This window comes from Tachysurus fulvidraco, chromosome 16 (assembly GCF_022655615.1).
Source record: "Tachysurus fulvidraco isolate hzauxx_2018 chromosome 16, HZAU_PFXX_2.0, whole genome shotgun sequence".
NCBI lineage: Eukaryota > Metazoa > Chordata > Actinopteri > Siluriformes > Bagridae > Tachysurus > Tachysurus fulvidraco.
The window spans coordinates 15,138,549-15,149,910 of NC_062533.1; the positions used below are offsets into that span (position 1 = coordinate 15,138,549).

Genomic DNA, 11,362 nt, shown 5'->3' on the forward strand with positions numbered 1-11,362 from the left:
AGTGCATCTTAATGATAAAGATTGATAGTCAAGTCCTTCAGGCTGGCTTTTTACTTCATTAACCTCATCTTTAATGAAAATCAAGCAAGGCAGGCAAGGGATCAAGCCAGGCAATGAGGGGTTACCTGGACCCAGGCAAGGGATCAAGCCAGGCAATGAGGGGTTATCTGGACCCAGTCTGGATAGAATGGTAGGGTTGAGCCAGGAAAGTCATCTGGCTTAAAAAATGTGTCAAATAAAAATATGTGGATCAGATGGTCTGTTGTGGTGACCTCATACAGGTACTGTGTAATAAGTGACTATCAAATTAGATATAACTTAAGATATGTTTTTAGCTCTGTATATTTTCAAACATTACGGATCGCCGTGCCATGCAAAGTGACCACTAGGGAATGACCCAGAAACAAGCTTCATTTCATCTTTAAAGCATCACATCCTCTAAAAACATGAAAAAACCTATTTACCTAGTAAAGTTTATACTCTCAATATTTTTTTAAGCCCACACACAAAGCATAATATGATTCACAGCCTTCGTACTATTAGAAAATTTTTTTGGAGAAAACTGACCTAGGTGGCACTAGACCAGTTTTTCCCTTACTTTAGACGCTTCTCTTTCTTCACTTGGGTTATATATTCCAAAACAAATATTCCACAAAAATCCACACAGGTCCAAGGAACTGGAATCTGTAAGCCTTTTAATCCAAAACGCTTTGGTCGCACCACAAATATTCCTGCTCCCGTTTTGTCGGTCTAACTTCTCATGGGGGTATTCAAAAATTCTACGTCATATTTACGTCATATTTAGAGTGAATCGAACGAATCAAACAAGCCCTCACTTGAGCCAATCGGTGCTTGTATTGCAGAGATAGACGGCTGAGAAGCCAATGATGTCATGACATCATTTTTGGGAACCCGAATTTGACTGACAATTACTCCTTCCAATAGCAATGAAATGGGCTGGGACCTATACAGCTCTTTAGCCAATAAGCAGACGATTCCAACGATATGCGGCAACCTCCCTCTTTGCTCCCTGGATCTGCGTGAAAAAGCTGCGCAGAAGAATTCTTGCGTAATCCTTGACCTTTTGTCCCTCTCACAGCTCAGGGTGTCAAGTTACAGGCCTGTTTTCACACTAGAGTAGTAGACAGAGAGTCTCTGCTTGTTTTAGGCCTTTTAAACTGAGCATGCAGTCTTTTAATTCAAAGTTATACAGTAAACAAGTACACAAAAACGCTGGACCAGACGACCATGTCCGTAGAAAAATATTTTTATTGAAGCCATTTTTGGGTCTTTTGACTTGAAATTTTTTTTGGTAAAAGCCAAGACATGTGGCTATGACCCTCAGTTGTTATTTGGTCCCTAACATGTTCCAGAAAAATAAGATTAATCAGTTTATCAGTTTATTCTAGCCTCTGTAACTTTGTGCCAGTAAGGCCTAGAATCAATCTGAAACTAGTTTCTGAAACTAGAGAATCTCTTCTTTCCAATGAGTGTGACGTCACTGTATACGTGTCACGTGTCCCAGCAACGTTAGCGCAGCAGCGGCAAACACAAACACATCAACAATGGTGGATGGTGATTTATTGTTAATGCTCATGGCTTTGCAAACCTACATTGGCATCCAAACACGGCGAATAAAACGTGTACGTGCAGCTCCATGTAATCTGTATAAACGGAGGTTGTAATCGATAAAGTACATAACGTTATTTTATCGTTAACACAGAAAGAAATTTAGCCTTAGCATGTAGCTACCTACTATCATGTGTGCTGATAATGTATCATATCGCTTTAAAGTAAAAATGTATTAAACATTAGTATACTTTAGGTAAGGTATATATACATACATGTTTTATTTACCTTTATTGAGTTTTTTATATTTAGATTTACAGATACATATATGTTGATTTTTCTTATATATTTATATTTGTGTTTACTTACAAATTTTATATTACATTTCCCTACATGTCATACTGTCTATGTTTATGTATGTGATAAATAATAGAAATTTTAAATTAGATTTTTAATTATTTATTAATTTTTTGCATTTATTTTGCATAACATTCTTATAGTATACAGGTGTTGCCATAAATTCATGGAAGTATTTAATAAGATGACGAAAAAAAAAATGTGATTTTAATTCATCTTGTTTAGCTCTGTAGGAAATTCAGCTCCAAGATTAGGCTGCCATTATAAACTGTTGATGTTTTCGGTAGATTTTTGCATTCCCTGCGTCATGCTCAACTTGCGTCGACTGCTCAGCAGGTAAAAGGCCTCGATCACATTGACACACATGCCCTCATGTACATGAAGACATTGAAGATGTTCTTTTCAATTACATGTAGAATTCCAATATGTAAGGACATGGATTTTGACGGTAGCTAAACTGAGGTCTCATGATAAAGACATATAAGTAGTAATGTCCCGTCATGAAAACGACACCCGCTTCAAATGTTATCACACTATTGAATGGATGTCATCAGTAGTTAATGGGACCATCGATATGGTCCAGTTGGGGCATGCTGTGGCTACTGCAAGGCTCAGAAGGTTGTTATCATCTATCAAATGCTCAATGATACAACTACAAGAGAAGACTTCAGATCCACTCAGAGGAATTGATATCTGCAAATCAGATAATTTTGTCAAAAAAAAACATATTTGAACTAGAACCAAACTTTGGACATTCTGGGCATGTGTTCCCTTCATCTAATTGTGGGAAAACATCTACCAAGAATACCCATGGGGCATGACGTGACCAGAATACCCATGGGGCAGTTCCCCTCATTGTGCTCAGTGTTTTGATATGTCACATGTCAATGTTGTGCAAATTTTTAATTTTCACGTGGCCAGAATACCCGTGGGGCAGTTCCCCTCATTGTGCTGAGTGTTTTGATATGTCACATGTCCATGTGCAAATTTTTAATGTACATGTGACATCACGTGACGTCATGTCACATGACGTGACCAGAATACCCGTGTGGCAGTTCCCCTCATTGTGCTGAGTGTTTTGATATGTCACATGTCCATGCTGTGCAAATTTTTGATTTCGCTTGTTTTGGGGCGGGGCTACACGTGACGTTATGTGGTGTCGAGTGATGTCACCAGAATACCCGGTGGGGTGCCAATACTTTTGCCAAAAAGTGTCTACTGAGTGTTTCGACATTTCATGTCAATACTGCAGTCATTATGGGATTCTAATTATTATTATAGAACAGTACATGCAATTCTTAATGTTGGATGTATTGCGTGTGTGAGAGCTTAGAGGACTTTTCGGAATTCCCCATTCAAGTCTATGGGATGTTCGAACGTCAACTACCGGAAAACCGAAAATTCCATTGGAACTCCGGAATAAAAATTTCGTACAGAGTAAGGTCCTAAAGAAGTTCAGTGTGGTGTAAATCGCTTGAAAACTTGCCGAGTTACCCCACATTTGTTTATATGATATCTCCTGATTTGAAAGTTGAACAGTATCAGGTGAGGTGACAAAATTACCTTTAACATATATTACTAATAACATATATATTTAACATTAATGAAGAAACAATAAAAATAATATTCTTATTTCTTCTAGAATATCTTCTTTCTTCTCATAGCCATTGTGTAGCCTCAATAATTTATAAGAAGTTTAAGACACACCATGAAAACTACACCGGGTTACATATTTATCCTCGTTCCCTGAGAAGGGAACGAGACACTGCATCAGTGCTGACGCTATGGGAATGCTTCTTTGAGGAAGTTTGAAGCTCTGTGTGAACACACGCCATTTTAATGGCTCAGAAAGGACACATGACGAAGTGATTACATCCCAGTAAGTTCATATAAGGGCATCTACGTCACACTGCTCCAGGTTCTATTTGTCTGAAGGAAGCACGAGAGGACGCCCGGGGCGTGGCCAGCGATGCAGCGTCTCGTTCCCTTCTCAGGGAACCGGGTTACATAGGTAACCTGGTGTAGTTCCCTTTTGAGGAAACTCGAGGCTGCATCAGTGCTGACGTTATGGGAATACCCATGCTTCCACGCACTGGGCGATGACTGCACCAGTGGCGTGAGAGAGCATGAGCAGACTGTGAACAGAACATCAAAGGCCCTGCAGAACCTGGGACCCTGGAGTGGGGTCCAAGTCCAGGTCATAGAATCTGATAAAGGTATGCGGAGAGGAAAATCCTGCCGTAGCACAAATATCTTCAAGGGCGACACCCCTGGCCAGGGAAGTGGACAAGGCGATACCCCTAGTGGAGTGAGCTCTGATGCCAAGAGGCGAGGCAAGACCGTACCCCTCATAGGCCTGAGTAATGGCCTTCACTACCCAGTGTGCCAGGTGCTGTTTGGAAAACGGATTACACTTATTCTGGCCCCTAAAACAAACAAAAGGGCAGAGGAGTTACACCACAAGCTAGAGCGGTGGACATAAGTCCTTAAGGCCCTTACAGGGCAAAGCAAATGCAGCCTCTTCTGTTCCGCCGACTCATGGGGTGGGGGACAGTAAGCCTGCATGATGAGTGGACAACCGACCATCTTTCGCACTTTAGGGACATATCCTGCCCTGGGGTGCAGAATAGCCTTGGACATTATGGGGGAAAATTCTAGGCAGGCAGGGGCGATTGACAAAGCCTGCAAATCACCCACTCTTTTGAGAGAGGCCAAGGCTAGAAGCAGAGCCAACTTCAGGTTCAAAAACTTCTCATAGGCTGACTTCATGGGCTCAAAGGGGGCTTCCAGCAGCCCCTCCAGGACCACAGAGAGGTCCCAGGAAGGAAGGCGTGGTCTACAGGAAGGCCTCAGCCGCCTGACACCACACATAATGCGAGAGACCAGAGGGTGCCTACCCAAGGAGGCCCAAAGGACAGGTTCCTGGTTCGCAACAATGGTGGCCATGTACACCTTTAAAGTAGACGGGGACAGGCCCGGAGAAAAGCAAGACTGCAGGAACTCCAGCACTGTACCAACCAGGCAGTAAACTGGATCCTGAGGGTGTTCATCGCACCAGAGGCGAAAAAGCCTTCACTTCAGAGCATACAGCTTCCTAGTGGTGGGAGCCCTAGAATTCAGCAGAGTCTCTGTCACCTCAGATGAGAGGCCTCCCTCTAGCAACTGGTCCCCATCAGGGGACAGACCCAAAGCTGCCCCAAGTTGGGGAAGCTTTGGGTCTGTCCCCTGATGGGGGACAGGAACCTCCCATGGAGTGCCGTTCATTAGGGAGACTAGCTCTGTGAACCAAACTTGAGAGGGCCAAAGAGGGGCAACTTGGAGAAGGTTGACTCGGTCATGGCGCACTCTGGCTAGGATTTGTGGGAGCAGAGCTACCAGGGGAAAGGCGTACAGATGGAGCCTCGACCACGTCCATACCAGGGCATCAAGGCCCAAAGGGGCCGGATGAGAGAGGGGGAACCACAGCAGACAGTGGGTCGACTCCTTGGAGGCAAACAGATCCACTTCCACCCGGCCAAAAATCTGCCAGATTTGCTCCACCATGTGGGGGTGGAGATGCCACTCCCTGGGCTTCAGCACCTGACTCGACAGGAAGTCTGCCTCCCCTGAGCCAGAGCTGGAATCGCCTCATGTGAAGCAGACCCAAAGGGATAACGTTGGCTGCTGCTAACATGCCTCAGCAACAGAGAGGACTTGGCCTAGCCGAATAGCTTTCACTACTGACAAGATGGAAGCCACCCGAGTGGAGACAGATGTGCCCGCATCGTGGTGGAGTCCCAAACTACACCCGGAAAGGTGGTTCTCTGAGAAAAAGAAAGCACACACTTTCCTGGGTTCAGCCTGAGGCCTAAAGACCTCATGTGGGCAAGCACAGCATCTCGATTACTGGCTGCTATAGCTTCCGACTGGGCCAGAATAAGCCAGTCGTCCAGGTAATTCAGTATATGGATGCCCTGGAGACATGACGGTGCCAGGGCAGAATCCATGCACTTTGTAAACGTGCATGCCGAAAGGGCTAGGCAAAAAGGAAGAACACAATACCGGTACACTTCGCCCTCGAAAGCAAACCTGTGCTCTGGCAGAATGCTTTTGTGAAAATAAGCTTCTTTGAGGTTGATCATCACAAACCAGTCTTTGGACCTGATCTGGGACACAATAACCTTGAGAGTGAGCATCTTGAACTTGCAAGTCTTCAGAGTGCAGTTCAGAGCCCGCAGGTCCAAAATCAGACGCAGCCCCCCATCCTTCTTGGGGACAATGAAATATCAACTGTAAAAGCCGGAGTCCCGCTCTGGGGGAAACATGCTCTATGGATCCTTTCCTCAGAAGCGAGAGACGTTCCTCTTAGAGGAACACCGCCTGGTGCCTGTCAACGATTGTGGGCAACACACCCTGGAAGCATAGAGGACGAGAGGTAAACTGAATCCTGTACCCTTTTTCTATGGTATTCAGGACCCATTGAGACACCCATGGCAGAAGATTCAACACTGCCTAATTGTCTGACAGTGGTGTCAACCTCGCACAGACCTCCCGGGTCCCCTGAAACAGTGCACTGGCAGGTGCTAACCCAGGGAGATCTGGGCAAGGAAGGGGAGCAGGCACAGACCCTACTGCCCCCCGAAACAGCAAAGGTGGCGGGGTGGGCAGTAGGGGGAGTATTCCTGAATAGGATGTTCCTAGGAACTCCTTTGTAGCCCGCCTGGCTGAGTTGACAGACCTAAGGTCCACACTCACCAGATGGGTCTGGGCCCGAGTACGCTGACCAGCCTACCTAATATTAGATGGGGGGGGAAACAGGGGCCGCCACACTCACCCTTTTAACTGCCCTGAGTAAGCTAAAAGGGGGTTGGGTGCAGCCAGTTGATTGCCCAGGCTGCTCGCTGCAGCGAGGGAGAAACTCCCTGAATGCCGCCAACTGGCATTTCACCTCCTGGTGCCTGTCGGCAACAGTACTCACTGCGTTGCCGAAGAAGCCCTGAGGTGAAACTGGAGTGTCCAGGAGAAAGGACTTATCCTTATCTTTGATATCAGTCAAATTGTGCCACAGGTGCCTCTCCTTGGCAACCAGCGCAGCCATTGAATGGCCTATGTAGCTGGCCTTTTGCTTTGTGGCATGGAGCGCAAGGTCAGTGGCTCGGTGGAACACAGATACCCCCTGAGGTCCCAACCCCAGGTCACCGTCAAGTTCTGCCAGCAGGTCAGCCTGGTAGGCCTGCACAACTGTCATGGTGTGCAGGGCCACACATGCTGGGCCTGCTGCCTTAAAGGCCTTACCCACAAGGGCTGAAGTGGTCCTACATGGCTTGGAAAGAAGGGCAGGCTTCCTCCATGCCGGCGATGTAGGCGAGAGATAGCTTCAACCCCAGGCATCACCCCATACCCATGGCTTTCAAGCCCTATAATTCGCTGAATAGTCAGACATGGCAGGAGGAAAAATACGAACCGAAAATGGATTTCTCCAGGAACTCGACACCTCAGCATGGAGGTCTGGAAAATAACAGCAGTCGCCTGCGTAAAAGTCTCCTGCGGCCTGAAGTCAGAAAGCGATCGTTCTGCTTAGAACAGACGACACTAACTTCCTCTTCAGGCCAATCTAAATTTAATCTAGCCACAGCGCGAGTCACCACCTCGAGGAGCTCCTTTGAACACCACTGGGGATGTCGTGGCCTAATGCTAACCCTAAGGTTGTGGGTTTGAGTCTCGGGCCGGCCCCCAACTGCTTCCTGGGTGCCGCATCAATGAAACCGAGCGTACGGAGTCAGGGGAGAGGGCAAGAGAAAGAGAAACACCAGTGAAAATATAGCCAGGTGGGATCGGAGAGTATGCAGAGGGAATCCCTCACAATGCACGCAGCCGGCTCCCTCGAGAGCCGACCGGGCATGCTCCTCTCCTAAACAAACAATGCAAAGAGAGTGCGTGTCGTCCCCCGTGATAAGGAGCACACAGAGCTTCAGAAACAACTTCCTCAAAGAAGCATTCCCATAGCGTCAGCACTGACGCAGCATCGAGTTCCCTCGAAAGGGAACGCTTTATTTCTTAAAGCAACAAGAGTTGTTGTTGTATTGGATGAGATTTTTCCCAAAGTTTGGTGAGTGTACATCCCAGAGGCTTATCTTTAAATCTGGAATGCCACATAATCATCAGCACCATGGACAAGGCCATGTTGTGTACATGGGACAAGATCCATAAACAAGTTCATGTGTTCAATCATTCAAAACTGGCATCAGTAACATACTACATTATAGTTTATTTAACTAAATGCAACCAATCATAGCTGATGGTGTGCACCTCATGGGTTTTCCAAATCAGCTTTGTGACCTATGCCACATGATGGCTATTTGGATGACTGCATAAATGACCAGGTCTACTAATAAAGTGACGTGACATAGTGACGTGACATACGGCTAAGTATGGTGACCCATACTCAGAATTTGTTCTCCATGTTTAACCCATCCAAAGTGCACACACAGTAGTGAACACACACACACTATGAACACACACTTGGAGCAGTGGGCAGCCATTTATGCTGCAGCGCCCGGGGAACAGTTGGGGGGGTTCGATGCCTTCCTCAAGGGCACCTCAGTCGTGGCTGGCCCGAGACTCGAACCGATAACCTTAGGGTTGAGAGTCAGACTCTCAACTTAACAAATATGTTTAGTTGTTTTATATTTATTAGTTACTGTGAAACCACAGGTCAGGCCTTGGTTAAAAGCTACATCCTCATTTCGCTCAGGAGGACATTGACAGTGAAATAATCAAACTGGTTACAATCTGTAATCTCCTGTCATAGCCGCTACCCAAGATCGCATCACCGGGGTGTTCAAGTTAAAAGAGATTATCAAAGAAATCGGTTAAAGTTTAAGTATTTCTCCTGATGTTCTCTTAGAATATATTAATGCTGTCCCATGCTACAAATCTACACAGCCATAACAAAATCACGAGGGATCAAGCCAGGCAATGAGGGGTTACCTCTCAGTGCTGGTCCCAAGCCTGGATAGAATGGGAAGGTTGAGCGAGTTGTCTGGAATAAAACCTGTGTCAAATAAAAATATGTGGATTGGATGGTCTGTTGTGGTGACCTCATACAGGGACTGTGTAATAAGTGACTATCAAATTAGATAATATAACTTAAAATATAATATTTTTAAGTTTGTATATTTTTAAACATACATTAAAACTTGTAATGAGTATTTTGAAATCATATATAAATAAGCGATTGATTTCAGTTATTTTTCCCAAAGGGTATTTTTCCCAATCATTTTGTCCGGTCCATTTTTGGAGTTTTGTGTGAAATTATATCAAATTTGCTTTTTCCTCTATTTTTTTGGAAATAAACACATGTATAAAACATGTGTAATTGCAATATTTTCTGTGAGAAATACTTCATTTTCAGGAAAAATGAGAGGTGCCAAAACTTTTGGCCATGACTGTGCATATATATATATATAAAGTATATAAGTATATATAAATTTATAGTACAGATCTGCTTTATTATTTTTATTGTGTCATTTATATTTTGATTTACAGATCTATGTTGATTTTTCTTTATATTTATCTTTCTTATTGCACCCACATTTTTATTTGAATTTACTTACAAAATTTATATTACATTTCACTCCATGTCATACTGTCTATGTTTATTTATGTGACAAATAATTAGAAATGTAATTAGAAATTTAAAATTTTTTTTTTCTTTTTGCATTTATTTTGCATAGCATTCTTACAGTATACAGGTGTTGCCATAAATTCGTAAAAGTATTTAATAAAATGAAAAAAAAAAAAAAAAAACCTGTCATTTTAGTTCGTCTTGTTTTGCTCTGGAGGACATTTAGCTCCAAGATTCCGAAATTTAGCTCCAAGGCTGCCATTATAAACTGGTGGGATCTTCGAAAGATTTCCTCATTCCCGGCTTCCTAGAGCAACGTTGCACTCGACTGCACAGCAGGTAAAAGACTTCGATCACACTGAGCAGCAGGGACACACATGCTATCACGTACATGAAGGCATTGAAGATGTTCTTTTCCGTTACATGTGAAATGTAGCAATCCACTATGTGAGGACATGGATTTCTGCTGCAGCTAAACAGAGGTCTCATGATAAAGCCGTATAGGTACTAATGTCCCATGATGAAAGCGAGCTCTAAGAGGATCTTGAAGAAAAACCGAGTAAAGGAGCTCGCAAACAGGTTGCATTGGATCTTCCCTTGACCCTTCTCATCTATGTATGTGGACCTGTTTTTCGTTTCACCATCATGCTTTTGTTTAATTCTCTCTCCCTGGGTGTTCTCTTTGTGGACAACATGGATGACGTGGCACAGGTACAGTAGCGTCGGCATGGACAGGGCGATTACTTGAATGAGCCAATAGCGAATCTGAGATATGGGGAAGAAGAAGTCATAACAGGCAACATCACAACCTGGTTGTTGTGTATTGCACACAATTCTGGGCTGCTCGTCTGCCCAGACAATTTCAGCTGCTGTTCCCAGAATCAGGATCCTAAATATAAACAAGGCTCTCATCCAGATCTTACTGATGACTGTGGAATTGGACTGCACCTTGTCCAGTAACAGGTATAGAAATTTCCGCTCTTCCATGTCCTTTAGTAGCCAGACTTTCCTAAATAAAAGGGAATGTAAAGAATAAGATGTGTTCATAGGCAATGTTTTTAATGCATTTATAAATTGTTCAGCTGTTTGTAAGGTTCTGAAATTCTATGCCTGGGACTAAAAGTTAAAAAAAAAAAGTTGAAAATTATAGATTTAGATTTCTGCTGATTAGGTTTAAAGGCAACATTTTCATCAGTAGGTGTATAACGTGTGTATGATATTATTCTCGTCACTCACCTTCATAGACAATACTGTATGCAGATAAAAAATCCACAGTCCAAATAATTCCTTACTGTGATCTGACTATAAGTGTTTGTTTTATAATGGTGGTCAATGTAGTGTATTAATAATTGACAGATGTAGATATGATCAGGAACCATGCTCTTTACACTGATCTGTTCTCCACTCATTCTTAAGCATCAGAAAAATTCAGGTATTAGAATTAGAATTCAGGTTCCCTTTTTCTTTCTCCGGACCTTTGTAATATACCTTAAACATACTGTCTTTACTTAATTTTTTTATTTATTTATTTTTTTGTATAAATTATTACTTGATTAAAATTTGTTATACAGCTGATACAAATTTTTTCTCATCAAATCTATGTGCGTTCTACATTCTTTGTGCTCTTCTCTATTGATCCTGATTTTTTTTATACATGTATTCATTTAAAATAAAATAAAAAACTATTTGTCTCCTACATGTTTCCCTAATGATCATGTCTGAGGTGACAGTGGTGTGGAGAAACTCCTTGAGATGATATAAGGGAGAAACTTTAAGAGGAACCAGACTCAGAAATGAACCTCATCCTCATTTGAGTGACACTGAACCGTG

At 43.4% G+C, this 11,362-nt stretch overlaps 1 pseudogene; it reads right to left on the minus strand.

The window, feature by feature from the left end:
• Window positions 1-9,513: 9,513 nt before the first annotated feature.
• On the minus strand, window positions 9,514-10,537 carry LOC113648220 (annotated as a pseudogene).
• Between the last annotated feature and the right edge of the window lie 825 nt (window positions 10,538-11,362).